The sequence below is a fragment of the Dreissena polymorpha genome, chromosome 13 (assembly GCF_020536995.1).
Source record: "Dreissena polymorpha isolate Duluth1 chromosome 13, UMN_Dpol_1.0, whole genome shotgun sequence".
Classification (NCBI taxonomy): domain Eukaryota; kingdom Metazoa; phylum Mollusca; class Bivalvia; order Myida; family Dreissenidae; genus Dreissena; species Dreissena polymorpha.
Window position 1 is genome coordinate 44,154,591 of NC_068367.1, and position 17,396 is coordinate 44,171,986.

Genomic DNA, 17,396 nt, shown 5'->3' on the forward strand with positions numbered 1-17,396 from the left:
ACATGTAACATTGTATCCTCTTTCCCCAGAGTTGACTATCTAGTCTGTGACTCATGACTCCTACATGTACTATTGTATTCTCTCACCCCAGAGCTGACTATCAAGTCAGTGACCAATCACTCCTACATGTAACATTGTATTCTCTTTCCCCAGAGTTGACTATCCAGTCAGTGACCCATGACTCCTACCTGTAACATTGTATTCTCTTACCCTAAAGTTGACTATCCAGTCAGTTACCGATGACCCCATGTCATCTCGTACCTGTAACATTGTATTCTCTAACGCCAGAGTTGACTTTCCAGTCAGTGACCCATTATTCCTACCTGTAAAATTGTATTCTCTTACCCCATAGTTGACTATCCAGTCAGTTCCCATTGTCACATAATGATGGAAAATTAGGTGAAATATTTGGGTTTACTTTATGTAAGAAATATTGACAAGTTTATCAATGGCGAGTATACATGACAGTCACAAAGTGAAATATTAAATATTTAGATCTGGTGTATGTTTAACAACAAAAGGGGATCGATGCTATTGACACTAGGCTCGGGATGTATTTGCATTATTTATTTGTATCACAATGCTGATTAGCGTGTACATACTTGAATAATGACTTCTCCAGTCCTAGGTTGTAATTCAACCAACAGGCAATAAGCGCGCATAGAATCGACCAATCAAATATGTTATAGAAATTTTATTATTGTATGTTTATGTGTAGTTCGATAGAACGAGATGTTTGGTGTGGAAACGAGGAGACAGCGTTTAGACTTGGAGACGTACGGATCGAGAAAGATACGATCATGTAGCTATCAGACTGTATTTGTATAACTGAAAGTATTAAGTATGTAAGACACTAAATTGGACTAGAAACTGATATATGGTGTTGTTGAATATTTCATCCCACATTATGCAGAGAAATTAACATTAATAGAAAGGGACGGACTTGTCCCATGCGCGATACAGCAAAATGGTAGTTAATGCAAATCCCGTCATCATGACAATATGCTCATGACGAGGAATCGAATGATAGGCTACATAATAGTGATTTAAGAGAAATGAACGTTATTAGTAACTGTGTGTCGCCCATGAACTATGAACGATTACGTGACACCATGAATCCTACCTGTAACATCGTATTCTCTAATCCCCATAGCTGACTATATAGTCATTGACCCATGACTCCTACCTGTAACATTGTATTCTCTTATCCCAGTGTTGACTTTCCAGTCAGTAACCCATGACTTCTACCTGCAACATTGTATTCTCTTACCAGAGAGTTGACTATCCAGTCAGTGACCCATGACTCCTACCTGCAACATTGTATTCTCTTACCACAGAGTTGACTATCCAGTCAGTGACCCATTACTTCTACCTGTAACATTGTATTCTCTTACCTCAGAGCTGACTATCCAGTCAGTTACCAATGACTCCTACTTGTAACACTGTATTCTCTTACCCCAGAGTTGAGAAAACAGTCAGGAACCCATGACTCCTGCATGTAACATCGTATCCTCTTACCTCAAAGCTGACTATCAAGTCAGTGACCCATAACTCCTACCTGTAACATTGTATTCTCTTACCCTAGAGCTGACTATCCAGTCAGTTACCCATGACATCTCGTACCTGTAACAATGTAGTCTTTAACCCCAGAGTTGACTATCCTGTCAGTGACCCATTACTCCTACCTTAAACATTGTATTCTCTAACCCCATAGTTGAATATTCAGTCAGTTGCCCATGATTCCTACCTGTAACATTGTATTCTCTTACCCCTGAGCTGACTATTCAGTCAGTTACCCATGACTCTTACCTGTAACATTGTATTATCTTACCCAATAGATGACAATCCAGTCAGTGACCCATGACTCATACCTTTAACATTGTATTCTCTTCCCCAGAGTTGACTATCCAGTCAGTGACCCATGACTCCTAACTGAAACATTGTATCCTCTTACCCCAGAGTTAACTATCCAGTCAGTGACCAATGACTTCTACCTGTAACATTGTATTCTCTTACCCCAGAGTTGACTATTCAGTAAGTTACCCATGACTCCTACTTGTAACACTGTATTCTCTTACCCCAGAGTTGAGAAAACAGTAAGGAACCCATGACTCCTGCATGTAACATCGTATCCTCTTACCTCAAAGCTGACTATCAAGTCAGTGACCCATAACTCCTACCTGTAACATTGTATTCTCTCACCCCAGAGTTGACTTTCTAGTCAGTTACCCATGACTCCTACCTGTAACATTGTATTCTCTTACCCCAGAGTTGACTATCCAGTCAGTGACCCATGACCCCTACCTGTAACATTGTATTCTCTTACCCCAGAGTTGACTATCCAGTCAGTGACCTATGACTCCTACCTGTAACATTGTATTCTCTTACCCCAGAGTTGACTATCCAGTCAGTGACACATGACTTCTACCTGTAACATTGTATTCTCTTACCCCAGAATTGACTATCCAGTCAGTGATCCATGACTTCTACCTGTAACATTGTATTCTCTTACCCCAGAGTTGACTATCTAGTCACTGAGCCATGACTCCCACCTTTAACATTGTATTCTCTTTCCCCAGAGTTGACTATCCAGCAAGTGACCCATGACCCCTACCTGTAACATTGTATTCTCTTACCCCAGAGTGGACTATTCAGTCAGTGACCCATGCCTTCTACCTGCAACATTGTATTCTCTTATCCCAGAGTTGACTATCCAGTCAGTGACCCATGACTCCTACCTGTAACATTGTCTTCTCTTACCCAAGAGTTGACTATCCTGTCAGTGACCTATGACTCCTACCTGTAACATTGTATTCTCTCATCCCAGAGTTGACTATCCAGTCAGTGCCCCATGACTCCTACCTGTAACATTGTATTCTCTAACCCCAGAGCTGACTATCCAGTCAGTAACCCATGACTCCGTGGAGGATGCCAGGACGGCCCTGCCGCTGTACATGAAGTACCAGGAGCTGTCCAAGGAAGGCATGGATCAGGTGTGTAGGGTCATCAGGGAGATGTACGACTTCGGACGCAATAACAAGTGGAAAATAACCTCATATATGGGCGAGGAGACATCAGAAGATAGTGCCGTTGCGTTCTTGTGAATACAGACACGAGTTTTCTTTTGAATCGTGTGGAATTTTTGTAAACACAGTCAAGTGGTGTCTTTGTTAAGACAATGGCCATCTTGTAAACACAGAAAATGGGAGTTTTTGTTTAGACAGTATTCTGCAAATATTGACCTAGGTATTTTGTTGAGGAAATTATATTTTTCTAAACACAGTCAAGTGGTGTCTTTTTATTGACATGACAATTCTTGTACCCATTTTCAAGTGGTTTCTCTTTAGAGACATGGGCATTCTTGTACCCACTGTCAAGTGCTTTTTTGGTTTTAGATATTTGCATTGTTAAAAACACATTCAAATAGAGATTTGTGACATTCTGGTGGTGTAATGATGCTGTAGTTGTTTGCTTGAAATGAGCAGGTATAAATCTCGTCATTACAACTGATTTTCTTTAAATGCCAGGATTTCTTTTCAAATAATACGTAAGTTTCTTTACTCTTATATGTAAAAGAATTTTCATCAAGCCAATGTTGCGTTCATATGTTTTCATTTCCAAAAGTGTTATTTAATTCATACCCCGTAAAAACAGCCGAATTATTGTAATTAACTGTTTGTGAGAGAAACTAGTAAAATTCTATAGATGATTTGCATTCAAACAATAATGGTTATCTCTTTTCATGAGCTGATACAATTTAAGTGAATCTCTCATCAACATTTGACTGAGTGAGATAAAGAGTTTAAACTGAGACAAGGAAATCTGAGATACATAGCGCTGTATCATATAATTGCATGTTATTTTTTTGTTAATCATTACTTGTAACATGACAATCTCCTTGCCAGGCCTGTTACTGGTCAATTGTATTTATGTGTTCACGATGTCATGTTGTGGTCGTCGAATTGTGTATGTATAATGAATGAATCATTGGGTATAGTTTATTGTTTCATGTAAATAGTGATTCAAAATGAAATTCATATGACGCCATTCTCTGTTTGTCGATTAATATCATGACACATCTCGTGCTACAACTCATATGTAAGCATGGACTTGTTTAACACCAGGAAAACACCATGCGTATCTATTGTAAGACAAAGGTGAAAGATGGACGTTGCAGGCGTTCCGCTTGCCCGAAAAAGTTAACGCCACTAATTTTCACCACTTAAAAAAAATTCTCGCCATTTTTTTCAATCAATGAATAACTTCGGACACATACATAGATAACTTTTCTGCTTTGGACACTATTATTGTTACATTCAAATGAAATTGACAATATTTCAAAGGATTGCATTGCATTCATATGATTAAAAGAAAGTAGAATATGACCGTCTACAAAATTTAGGTGTACAAATTTAACAAAATTGTTAATATTATTGATTGTTTTGTAGATTTATAAGAAAAGGATTACATTTGAACAGCTCGGGTTAAAACGGTCGCAGGCTTTTTCGGCACAAAGCTCTTTTGGCCCAGTCCGAAAAATCAGGTGGATTCGGCACCAAGCTTTTTTTTTAGAGAGAGAGGGATAGAGAGACACACACACACACACACAGAGTTATGGGAAGAAAATGAAATAAGTTTAGAGGGACTTGTTTGGTGCAAACGAAGAACAGAGTATTGAGCGTCGTTCTGTAGCATATTACGAATTAAATCGCTTACTTTTAATAATAAATGTATGCACTGCATCGGCTATTTTAGTATTGATCAAGTAGTTACAAGTGTTATCTCCATATAGAATAGTTTCAATGCAGGGTACGGAATATACGGATATTGAGTTCAGAAGTTCGCCGCAAATATGTACATACCGAGTTCATTCGAGAAAGTAATATGACGTCGTTTCATGACGCATAGACATAGAGGGGATGTAACAATTTTGCGTCTGAAAAGGTGTTCGTTTAAGGCGCGTGTATAACATTTGAGAGCGTCTTTCGGAGTCTGTCGATCTATCTATATTTGTCTTTTGAAGGAATTGATCGATTCAGCGTTTTTGATATAATCGGGAAGATTATTCTATTCAAATACAGTGGACGTTGAAAACGAATTTGAATACAGTGACGTACCCGCTTGAATAATTTGGAGATGTGACGAATTTCTTAATGAGTTTTTGCTAACCGATCAAACTGTAGCGGGTAAAAGGGATTGCAAATAGTTTGGTACATTACTAGAGTTATTTTTGTACATTAATATTAATGTGTGTGTTGCGTCTTCGCTGGCTGATAGTTTCCCAGCCTAGCTCATTATAAAGTTCTTCTAATGAGACTAAACTTGTGCATCCAGACGTTATTCGCGCGGCTTCGGTTTGGATTTTTTTCTATATCATCTTTTTCATATTGGGTACAATTATCATATACAATGTGAGTACTCCATGATTGGTCTTATAAAAGAAAAAAAAATTGTTTCGATAGTTTTTCTATCAAGTATTGTTTTTAATCGACGCATTATATGAACGGAGGCCATTCCTTGTCCTTTATGTATGATATATGCGCATCCCAAGTACAGTCATTGCAGATAAAAACACCTAAATGTTTATGGACATCAACGATGGGTATTGTTACGTAATGCATGGTCAATGGTGGATGAGATGGTTTATTTATTTTTCGAGATGTACGCATTGATTCGGATTTTGAGGAGTTAAACATACCAACCATTTGTCAACCCAACTGGATATTTTATCAATGTCTGATTGCAAAACGCTGCAGTTTCGTTTGGCGAATTTACGACCATGAACAGACTGGTATCGTCAGCAAACAAATGTACATGTGCTTGTATATCAGCGATGATATCATTTACATACACAAGAAACATAAGTGGACCTAGAATAGAACCTTGGGGGACACCGGCGAGAAGTTCAATAGCGCTCCCGGTAGGATTACTTTTTGTTTACGATCAGAAAGATAATTAGACAAGAAAGATAATATATTTCCTCGAATGCCTGCTTGTTGTAGTTTGTATAATACAACTTTATGCCATACTTTATCAAAAGCTTTACTTATATAAAAAATACTCTGAACTCAAGGCCATTGTCTAGTGCTCTGCAAAATGTATCATAAATATATGTAAGCATTACTTGTAAGATGAAAATCTCCTTGCCAGGCCTGTTACAGTCCAATCACCAGGTAAGAAGCCAGATTGAGTGGGTGCAAAGATTGAATTATCTCGAATAAAATTAAAAATGTGTTTATGTAATATTCTCTCAAAGACATTCTCAATAGTATTTAGCAATGATATCGGTCGATAATTGGACGCTACCGCGGGATCACCCTTTTTGAAAATCGGGCACACATTAGCAATTTTCTAACAAGAAGGCATTTTGTGAGAATTTAGACAAGAGTTGAAAAGATCACACAATGGGTAGCTTAATTGATGCATTGCTTCTTTGAGGATACGATTATCAATTATATCAGGAGCGGATGCTTTTCCTTACTTAAGACATGTGATTGAGTCAGTTATTTCTTCCTGTGTTATATGAATATTCTGAAGAGTGTTAGCGTTTGAATTGTTGATTATTGGAAGTTCGTGGTTGCTTAAGTCAATTGAACATTGGTTTGCAAAATCCCTGTTTAGCGTATCGGCTTTACAGGAGTCATTTGCAAACATACCTAATTGTTCATCGAAAAGAGGTGGAATTTCAGTGTTTTTGTTAATAGGAATTTATGTTCGAATTGTTTTCCACCAGTATTTTGCGCAAAGGTCAGATGACTTTAATTTACGTTCAATATTGTTAAAAAATTCATTTTTTGAATTACGTAAAAGTAATACGACTTCAATACTAACACGACGGAAATTTGACCAGTGCATATCGCTATTTAATTGCTTGGCCTTTCTGTATAAACGCTTTTGTTGTCGACTTTTTTTCTTCATAATATTATTAAGCCAGGGAAGATCACGAGAACGTATACAGACATTTTGTTTGGGATACATGAACCAGCAATTTGTAGAATTGTCCTGGTAATATTTTCTGCATAAATATCAAAATTTTCACATTTAAGAAGACCCCAATTAGTATCTGTCATTAGTTGTCGTAGTTTGGAATAATCACCAATGTCGTAACGCCAGATATGTCGATAAAACGTTTTACGTAAAGGTTTTACGAATTGTAATGTAACGAAAAAAGGGCAGCGGTACCGAATAGTTTGGTCTAAAAAGGGTTCGCCTGTTCCAAAAAGTAATACGATATTCGGATTACAAAGGTTTAGTCAATTATGGAAGATGTTTGTTCAGTATAGTGTGTTGGCTCATTTATAAGTTGTGTTAAGTCATATTGTAAACATAATTCGTTAATTGTCCGTGCTGATAATTCGGCGATAGCATTTATATTAAAATCAGCTGTAATAATGATATCATTTATTTGTGTTTCTCTGGCTAGTCCTATAGAATCTTCAATAGAATGCATATACGATCTATCCGCACTATGCGGTCTATACAACACGCCAAAGAGAATGGATTTATGTTTTGAAGAGAACACTTCAGTCCATAAAGACTCAACGTTATTTAATTCAAGATCGTTCTTCGTTTGAAGGCAATATTTTCATTAACGTATATAGCAACGCCACCATAAGAGTCAAATGGGCGATCCTTGCGAATTGGCTGGTGGAAGCCTTCAAAGAGGAGATCAGTAGATGAAATAGAACTATTTAACCATGTTTTAGTAAAACCAATTATATCAAAATCACGTAGCCCTGTATACAGAACATCTATTTTTGAATAGACTTTGAATATTATCATTAATAAAACTTAAGTGATGTGTTGAAGAGGCATCGGAAATGGATAAGGAATTGTTTGCATTTGTGTTATAAGATGTCTCAGACAAAGTAGGCCCTGGGTTTGGATGTATTTCACCCGAGCATAATAAAACTAAAGAAATCCAGCAGCATGTTACACTAAACAGGAAACATTTAAAGACAGTTTTAGAAAGATAATATCAGTATGTATATTTTTTCTTATCGGGACACGCGTACATGGGTGTTCAATACTTCATGATATATTTATAGACTGGTATAAATTACTTTGTAATGAAAAGAGACTAACAACACTTAGGTTTGATTAAAGGTGATAATGATGAGTATTTGTTTGATATGATCATTGTTGTTTTTGTCGGTTATTTAGCATTTCTTAACGCAGTTATTTCACAAACGTATAAAAGAGCAAATATTGTATTCATTGGTATCATAAACGCGTGCTTGTTTTGTTAGTAGGCTGTTCGCTCGTTGCAGAATGGTATCACATGTGACGTTTGTGGCAGATGTTTCGTTTATACCAATACCGATTTTAGAAAATTGTATATGGATATCAACAAATTCAACCGAACTAGTATGCATACATTTATAATTTTTGTAACGAATACTTACAATAAAATTCTAACGACTCTCGCGAAATATTGAAAAAATGCTTTTAAAATGAGAACTGAGACATAACATGCAAACGTGTAGTAATCTAATGGCCTTATTGCATTTTTTAATCCGGTGACTCATGACACATGGATTTTAAAACCTGATAAAGGTCATAAAACCGGGCATAGGTTCGGATGATAGGCAATGGGTTCACTCGATAATGAAAGACGCGGTCGTAGTAAACAAGTGTATGCTGTCATTTAGAACCAGTTTTTTGACTCTGATTGCTTATGTAATTAAATTGATAATTGTTCCAAAACAAACGTTGCGGCAAATAACTAATCAATTATTTTATGTACATCTTCCCTTTCATTTGACACTTTACGCGAGTATATGCAATTTTTACAGTATTGTATTGTGTTTATCTCACCTGAATTATTGTGATTGCATTTTATTTATTTTGTCTCTGTCAATTCTGTATATATGCAAAAACTAGTGGACATGTAATTGAACTTATTGATAAAATAAACATTCATTAAAACATGAGCACTTGTTTTAATTTCTTTATTGATGCAAAAATGTGGAATTATAATTAAATAGATAATAAAATATATAAGTAAAATAGAGCGTTTGCCTATAGTCAAAACGATTTTGTGTATTTAGTCAAATTACAAACGAGTACGAAAAAGCCTGGAAATAAGGCCGAATGAACCTGAAGTTTGGGCCGAATGAGCCTGAAAAATCCGGGGCCGAAAGAGCTTGCTTCCGGAAGAGCCGACAACCGTCAAAAAGTCTCCAAGTTAAACATCGCCGAAAATTGGTTAAAACGGCCCCAAAATTGGTCGGGATGACGCCCTTTTGCTCGAATGAGGTAAAATGTTTCCACTTATGATGAAATCGGCCCACCAATGAAAAAAACACGAATTAGTTTTCAAGCTGTAGTTTCAGAATAAATAAGTGTCCACAGTATATTTACATAAGTCGACGATGCAGTGAAGAGCTGGTCCATTAGGTTTTGTGTACCTCGCCATGATAAATAATTTGATTTAACTTTAAAACAGTAAATGAAGTTGCATGTTTAAGTATGTAAAAACATTTTACTGGGACTTTACCTTGTTTTAAATATTTTCACTGCTTAATAAGCTTCAAAGAATGTTCGAATCCGTTTAAATCTGCGTTTTGCTGTTTACAGCAAAGTAATAAAAAATAAAGCATAATCTGTATTCGTCTTACAATGGCATTCTGGATACGTTTAGCTTAATCACCCCCTATACGTCGATAATCCAAACTGAGTTGGATAATTCAAACTGAAGAAAAACATGTCTGCCGAAACTGATACTGAAAGGTAGGTGATTATTTTATAATTTCTGCTAATTTAGTAACTATAAGGACGTAATTGCTCTACACATGTGACAATGAATGTCTGACACACACACACACATGCGTTTGGAGTTTTGCAATGATTTAATAGTTTTCTAGTAAAAAACGATAAATGTGTCTTCGGAAAATGCTAATTTTCATGAAATGCGACCTATGTGTTAAATTATTTACAAGTTTATTAACAAAAGAGCGAACGAAACTGTTACAGATATATGTCAAATTATATCATGAATGTCCTTTGAATTTTACTGTTAACACCTAGTGTGTTTCTGTGTTAAAATCATGTGTTTGTAGGATGGGTATAAAAGTTTATGGATAAATCCAAAGTGATATGAAAATTTATGTGGATAATAACCAAACTCAAAATGGATAATGCACAAACTGCGATGTATTGGACATGTTTTCCATAGACAGGTTGGATACTATTCTTTGAAAACAACAATTTATAACCAAAAACTCACACGATGTGTATAATGGAATATATAAAATACTTTCCACCAACATCAACATTCATTTATTTGTTATGAGTGAACTCAGTTTCAATGGAACTTGAATATATATATATATATATATACAATTGAGATTAGAAGCAAATTAAGCATGCAAAATTTGCATTCCACGTACACCAAGATGCCATAACACGTGTTTCATATAATTTTGGATAGCATGAAAAGCAAAGAAATTTAAAAAGGTCCCTACTTATTATTTAATTACTTGATTTAAAGGGATTCGAGTAGAAGCTGCAGGTTAAAGTGGCAATTGACCGGCTGATTCGTATATTTGTCACCATATTAGAGATTTCGAATATTATTTGAGGCATTACTGATCTGATTCATTCTACATTATATCAGAAAAATTGCATCGAATGGCACACAAATATTAAAGGGGCATATCGACGACTAGTATAGCACTTTACTTTCCGAAATATATTTACACACTGAAAAGAACATATTCAATGATTTCTCAATACACAGACATAGATATTAAAAATCTTCTGTAAATTATGTATTTTAATAATAATAAAAAGTTTTCCCCGTGACCCTTTTCGCCGGCGCGGGAAAATTGAAGTAGTAGCAAAATATTTACGAGTGCATTGTACAATACTCCGCTATGCGCATGCTCACTAAGATACACGACTTTTAACAGTATTTTAGCATAGAAAGCTTGCGAGTTCTATATGGAATTACTTTGAACCCTGTTGAAACCTTAGTTGGCAAAAAATGTGTGGACTATTTTTCTTTCCGATTTCATCAATTACGTATTATTTCTTCCGATTTTATGTTAATAAAATTTGGACTTTTTGTAATTGTGAATATTTGATATTTCATATTATAGGGAAATAACGTCGATATGCTCCTTTAAAGTGGTGGTAAATAGTTTAAGAGCCGGGTTAATCGGCAGGCACTTTGATTAACTTTTTCATTTGATAACGCCATTTTCAATAGTGAGTTGCTGATGTTGTTCATCTATGTTTTGTGGAGTGATATCAGCATGTATTGTTGTCCAATAACCTAATTTGCCGGTTGTTTCATCTAAGGTAAGTTCTTTATTTTTTTTATTTTCTACGTAATGGTTAGTTGTCTGGATTAGTATTTCTTTTGGGCATTTAAAGGACTCTGTACACTAATAACATCTGTAGTTTTCAATTATCTTTTGTTCTACCTGAAAAGAAAACAAAATCATTTTATGATGATTGTTTAACAATGTGCTAAAATGCTTTTGTTGTCAGCAATTAAATAAATATCGAATTATTTAGAAGAGTGTTCATTTTACATAGAGCTTTACATAAAGACATCTTGCAGTTTGGTCATTATCCATCGACTTTATAATGTTAGTTTGGAATTATCCATACACTAGTTAGGTAATTATCCAATTTGTATATTCTTGACCCAAACAAATACGAACATATTGCGTTTTCGAGCATTTATGTAAATCAAATTTTTGCATACATTTATGAAAGATAAATACATAAGTTCGAGCATTAAAACATAAAAAATGATCGATAATAATTGCTTTTGGCCTCAAACTTTCGACAATTTCATTTACTTTTTCCAGATTTTCAAACATATTCATTTTATTTCGACGTAAGTTTTTAATTGTTAAGGGTTTATTAGCGCATTGTATCCGGCAAAATAACATTTTATCAAAAAGAAACGTTTATTATGCCACAACTTACCTTAAATAAACGTGTTCTTAGAAATAAATGACTGGAGTCTTTATTTCTGTCGCCATTGTTTCTTCAGTTTGAATAATCTTACTCAGTTTGGATTATCGACGTACAGCGGGTGTTAATTCAAATATAAATTTTGCGTAAAAAGAATAGAAAAATAGTTACATCAAACGGATTAACTGATAAGATACACGGCAGTGAAAAAGACATTGTGTTATTTAATATAACACAAAATTGATTTATTTTTAATTGAGAAAACGCGTTATTCTGAAAAAACAAACAACGCATTTTTGAGCAATTAAATATTACATCGAATTATCTGTGCATAATGAAAACTGATGAGTTCGTTTATTGCAGAGGGTACACAAAATAGTGGACATCACGGATATATTGGTGAACACACCTGTATAATAATTCCTATATTATAGCCCCGCTTACAATTATTCACATGATATAGAGTTTCTATATATGTGAATTCCATTGGAGTTAGTGTTGTAAATAATAAATAAGTGTGTGTTGGGTTTTCCTCCTAAAATAATTATTTCAAATTTTAATTTGATTTTGAATTTTTTTAATAATTATTACATTGAAAAGTTAGTGATGCACGCGGTTCATATTACTTTTCGATAAGTCTATATTTCCAGAGACGTAGATAACATCTACGTCTCTGATATTTCTAAGTTGACAGCTTAAATTATTGCGACAAGTGTAATACTCTTGTAACCCCTACACTGCGTAAAAGACACACTAATGTATTGAATGAGTTCAGAATACCAGAGGCAGGCAACAAGACCATTTTACTCCTGCTCCATTTCATTTAAATATAATTATTATAACGCGTAACGATTCGCAAAGTGAAGCGAGAGCAGTGGGCGACGGTTATCATCGAGACAATTACATCGTTTGCTTTCAAAATAGAAGGACATGTGCAAACTAAATCTATTTTGATTTTGTAATGAATTTTCCAAGAACATACAATGACAAGAAATACTGTTTCATACCTAATATGCCTTCAAATTTAACGAACTTGGGCAAACCTCATCCGGGTTGGTTTTCTAATTAATTGGAACAAAACAGGAAATAACAAGAAAGAACGTGTATACAATCTGAGTAAAATCGTTTGTTTTGACATATTTTGACATATTCTAACGAAACCAATTATACACATATCAATTCCAGCTTTAAACATACTAGAATTCGACCGTTCTATAAGAGGACTGTGCCGAAATAAAATGTATGCGAGTATATTATTATGTCTGCTTAAAGGCAATGGCCTAATCTCACTATTTACATTTTGCATTAAAGGGGCCTTTTCACGTTTTGGTAATTTGATAAAATTGAGAGAAAAAATGTTTCAAATTTTCAAATTTTTGTTTTAGTTATTACATTGCGAGAAAACAGCAACAATGAACATTTACTTACTCGAAAATATCCATTATATGCATCGTTTTCGATTTAACAGCCTGAAATTAAACGCGTAACAAACGCGAAACGATTGAATTATTTGGAGAGATCTTTTCGTAACGTAAAATTGTGACATGACGAGGATTGATTATATGAAGTATAAAATAGATCATTTACTAAATCAGTATGGTTGGCCGAGTGGTGTAAGTGCTTGTTTTTTACTTTAACGGTCAATTGTTTGAGCCCAATTGAGGATTAGTTTTTGTCGGTTATTTTATTATAGTTTTTTTGTTTACTGGAGCAAACTGGTTCTAATGTTGACATTTATCATTTTAAAGCATTTAATGACAAACTTCAATACATGCTACAATCTATGAAAAGACCTCTTTAACATATGCATAACTCATTTTGGAAAGGACATTAACATATCTAATGAAACGTGTGTATCAGATTAACACACTGTGGGTTTTAAGCTGCTCATTACTCGCACTTTAAGTTTTATGGTGCTGCCACATAGGTTGTATGGTTGAATGAGACGCAATTGAACACTTTTTAAGTAGTTAAAGATTGTTGCGATAGTGAAGTAATTAATGTATTCTGAACAAACAAAATAAAGTACTCATATATAAACAATTAACATTAAGATGTCTTCACAAAATGATATCCTTGTGGTGACAGTTGGAGACGGCTCGGATTGTTTGCTTCAATTATTTTTTTTTTGTACATTTGATTACATGAGTGAACAACTCGACGACAGTCTCCTTGGAACATTTATTAGTTTAATTAAAATAATGTAAAACACCGAATAGCAATCGCGAATTTAACATCATGAACATGTGACTGATTTTTAAAGCGAGCCGAAAAGACTTGATTTTATCCCAGTCTCTTTGTCTACATACCGCGGTTTAGTTTTAAACGTCACTGTTGAACCTTATCAGTAATATATAATTATTATATATATATATATATATATATATATACGTTTTTTTCAGTTATAGTTTTGATTTCACAGTGAAGCATTTATTATTAAGTCGTTATGTGATTATTTTGATAGTAAACAAACATATAAAGACGATTTTTATTATTACACAAAACCGTTACAAGACGCTCTCTCTCTGGCCTTATGAGGTCTCGAAAAATGAACTTAACGTCAGCCGAATAAGGATTTTGTAATTGCTAAAAGACAAGAAACTCATCTTTCAATAATATTCCTACATATAAATTTCATTAAAAGTGTAGGTATCATGCACAAAAGGCAAAACACGCATTCGGAATCCAATTTTTACCATGTGAATAGTCTGTTCAACTATTTTGAGACAACTATCGTTTAGAAATGATGTTGCTGATTCATACAAATTGACTTTAAATAATATGCAACAACTTCTTCGCCATTAGCGCTTTAATATAGCATTTTTAACAAGTTCAGTTTTTTTACAAAATAAAACTATACGAGTAAAAAATGCAAACAAGACCGCATAATCCTGTCTTGACAACCTAGCCTTGAACAACATCCGCATTGAATCGAGTATAAAAAGCGCTCGAAACGAAGTGAACGGTCGTTTCCGAAAGTAAACATCAAAGGTATCATCATGAAGACTGCCTGCCTAGTTGCTCTCCTGATTACTTGCGTTGTCATGGTTACCATGCCAGAAACTGAAGGTAAGCAATTTTGTTTCGGACACATCTTAGTGCATGGGAGTAGGATCTTCGCAATTCTGTCGAGATCATTTGATTGAGCAAATATTAAAATATTGCAAATATTTCTCTTTTTTTCTACGGATTCTTAAGAGATAGTAAAAAAAACATACATGAACTAAAAATGAAAGATACCTAGAAACTTTGGAGTTATACTGAGGTACAGAGAATATGCGATATTTTGTAGTATTCGGAAATATCCTACATTCCAGGTATAGTTCAGTTCATTGCGCCGTCCTGATTGGGAATGCTCATTCCTATATATTGTCAATTTTCAGTTGCAAAATGATTTCAAAAGGAAAGACTTTTATTTCAGGCAAATTAACAACAAACAAAAGGATGATGCAAACAATATATATAGTACATTACATAAATTGAAATTGTAATTTTATAAATTGGTAGCTATTATGAAATGTGCTTGTAAATTTGGCATGTATCAAGGTACATTTCGTATTTAGAAATCAACATAGGCCTATGCAATTTCGGAATAGGCTAGTCGCATCGGACGTCCACAGTATTTAAATGATGCATATAGTTTGTAATGTTACCTATGGTGGTTACCCTTCAACCGCACATAACTGCGGATGCAAGTCTAAATGTATAAAAAAAAAGATTAATGCTGGTAGTGTCTTTATCCTGAAGGTGATTGTACTGCTGTATAATTGTAACCTATTATTTTATCGTAACCTGTTTGGTAACCCTTCATCTTGAGGTTACGTGGCATTGGAATTCGCACGGTACGTACGAAGTGAGCAACACACGCGTTGTCTCTATCCTAACGACATGTGTACTGATGTTGAATGTAGTGTTCAAGCTCGTAGCTCAGCGTGGTCCACCTGGTGGCAACTTCAAGCGCAGGATGGAAACTTATCGATACTGCGAGAGGTACAATGGTAAGTGTCCACAGAACTCAAGGCATGACTGAAAATATATATTGTAGTGTAGCCCAACGTTACCTTCCACCCGACCGTTGCCATTGCAGTGGTGGACCGTGTCGTTACGGAACCAGTGACTCCAGTCCGTGTCCATACAACTCATATCTGAGGAATTGCTGTAGAAATTATTGAGGTAAACATGAAACACATTTGAAGCATTTCTCAATTCAAACATACTCGATTACGTTACAACAACATGTTATTTAAACATCTTAGCATTCCGTGTATACAGGTTAATTCATTTGTGTACATTTATTAATTCGTGTAATTAAAAAAAATATTTGTAGTAATTTAGACAATGTAATAAGGAAAAATAAATGAGAAAAACAATATTTCTTTCATCCAAAATAGTACGTTAATGAATAAGAATAATCAAATGCGTGAGTTTCTTTTTCAGGACCATTTAAGGACACCAGACCACATTGACATTCATATGTTCTGGTTAGGTTGAATCAATAAAACAGCGAAATTGTTTATTAGTTGTTTGAATTTTCTTTATTAGACTTGTACGGCCACAATTGAAGCAAAACACAACAACAACAAAGTTGCATCATTAGTAGATCATTCGTATAATCATTGCAACGCCCTTTAATTGAGGCAAGTGAAATCTTACTTTAGATACAGGAGAAAAACTCAGATGACGTGAACATCTGCCGATAACTAAAACTGTAGTCACCTTCGAACGATCGGTACCACGAATAGAAATAAGGTCCAAAACCGAGGAGCAATCATCTCAAACTTGGCTCAAATTTTTTTGATAATTACTTTTAACTGTTTAACTCGCATTTCGAAGTTTCTAAACGTATTTATAATATAAAGTTTGTTTATAAAGAATGATGTATATTTAATAATAAATAATCGGATCGTTTATGTTTTAAAATATACATAAACGACACCGTATGATAACAGAAAATGTAAACACTGTAACGTTCTCGAAGATGAGTTTCATTTCTTACTCGAATGTCCAGTTTTTAATAGTCTTAGAAAACAATATATACATAGATATTATTGGAATCACAAAAATATGTTAAAAGTTATCGAACTCTTACAAACTGACAACGCAAAAACAATACGACATTTATTTTTAAAGCAGCTAAATTACGAACAGAATTTTATTATCAATAGTTTCTCTCCATGTACTACTGTCTATTTGTAGTCATAGCAATAAACACATTATGTAAACACTTTCTTAGAACATTCAATTATATTTGAATAAGATACGACTCTACAATATGCATATTTATATACTGACCTTAAATAACTTTGTAACGGTTAACACTGTTATACATTTATATACCTGTTTAAAATAGCTGTTTATTTCAATATGAATGTCTTTAGAGTTGCAAATTCATTAATTGTTAAATCTAAATTTATATTGCTAAAAATTATATATGTATATGCCTGTATGTCATTGACCAATGTTGA

General features: G+C 34.4%; 1 long non-coding RNA gene across 1 annotated transcript; it reads left to right on the forward strand.

Moving 5' to 3' along the window:
• Nucleotides 1-14,906: 14,906 nt before the first annotated feature.
• On the forward strand, nt 14,907-16,445 carry LOC127854465 (uncharacterized). Its single transcript, XR_008037081.1, has 3 exons — nt 14,907-15,000; nt 15,982-16,104; nt 16,369-16,445. It is a non-coding gene; the product is annotated as an uncharacterized LOC127854465 (long non-coding RNA).
• The last annotated feature ends 951 nt before the right edge of the window (nt 16,446-17,396 follow it).